The following is a 1,605-nucleotide window of genomic DNA, read 5'->3' as shown; positions in this document are numbered from 1 at the left end:
GGCTATCTACGTTGTATAATTAATAATACTAGCAATATTTATTGACTTTTTGTGTATCATTGGTTAATAACATATAAATATAATATAATATACATGCATGATTTAACTAATAAGTGTTTTATGCTATGAACCGTTAAAATGCTCGATTAGGAGATCTAATTGCTTTTAACGTAGAATTAGTCAAATGATCTTGAATGGCAAGATCTACCCACAAAGAGGTATCTTATGCCAATATATTAAAATAGATTAATAATTATGAGAAATAGTTGACCGTGGATGATTTGTACGAGGAGATGGTTGGGGGAGCGGTCAAAATGAAACACAAATAAGTTGATGTAACTTATTTAATTGTGCCAACGTTTTAGCTAGATTTTCTAGCCTTCATCCGGGCTGTTAGCTTGAAAACCAAACACCAAGTGGTGTAAATTAAATTAGATTAATTAAATCATTTATCAATTAAATTAGATTAATTGATATTTATTTATGAATACATGCTTATTGTTAAATTATATATTGTGTAAATAATGTAGCTAAGTGGCTTAATGTAACTACCAAATATAGGGTAATTATCTCAAAATTTGTATAAAATAAGTTTGGCCAATTTTCAACCTCTGTGAGATCCAGTCATTGTAACTATTCCACTCCTTCGGTTCTAGTATGGAGGCTACATTTTACCCCTAAAATAGATTTATAAAAATTTTAAATAAAAATAAATTTTTTTAACCCTCAGCATGTACGACACCCCTAAATCACTTTGAAATTTAGTTTTCGATCTATAATTAATTGTTTCAATTTACTAAATGATTTTCAGTCAGATTTTTTAGTTAGTTAATAAATAAAGATTCCATAAAAAAATACACCTCATTATTTGTTGTAGTCAGTAAAAAGAAATAAAATAAAAACTGTAGGACCTTACGAGGTTCTTTCCCTCCTCTTACTCATTACTGCCTTATTTTAAATTTGTTTTCGTTATATATTTTTAAACTATAATTCAAGGTACTTTGAAGCTCCACACTACTGAAGGTACAATACTAAGCCACTAAATAGGAATGAATTTATACAGCTCAAAATTATGACGTTTTATTATTTTCTGTCTGTCTTTCCGTGGCGCTACAGCCCAAATTGGATCTAAGCCTCCTCAATGAACCTTCGCCATGTAGCTCCATCTTGTGCGGCCGCTCTCCAGTTGCAGGCGTTATTTATTATTTTAATGACCATTATATATTATTCATAGTTAATTACAAATTATTCAATTTTTTTTTTTTTATATTGCATGGTCTGTTGTAATTTCGTTTTATTCTTAGAAAGAGATCAATTTATCATGAAAAATAAGACAACTTAAATATTTATTTTATTCTTTAATATTATTAAATTAAGAAGAAGATGGTCAGGGGTGCAGTAAAAAAAAAAAAGAAAAAAAAAAGATAGATAACAACTATTCATTTGCCGAGTTTTCACCCCACTTTGTAGAACTTCATTAGGGCTGATTCAGTTAAGAACTTTCAAAACAATTCATTTAGTCATTAATATTATTAAATTATGAATATAATTATTCCCACCCCTTACCAACCATCTACTTCACAATTTGAAATGATACGGTTAATT

Source organism: Halyomorpha halys, unplaced genomic scaffold, assembly GCF_000696795.3.
Source record: "Halyomorpha halys isolate HHAL.00 unplaced genomic scaffold, Hhal_1.1 Scaffold1800.1, whole genome shotgun sequence".
Classification (NCBI taxonomy): domain Eukaryota; kingdom Metazoa; phylum Arthropoda; class Insecta; order Hemiptera; family Pentatomidae; genus Halyomorpha; species Halyomorpha halys.
This window is presented reverse-complemented; position numbering follows the sequence as displayed.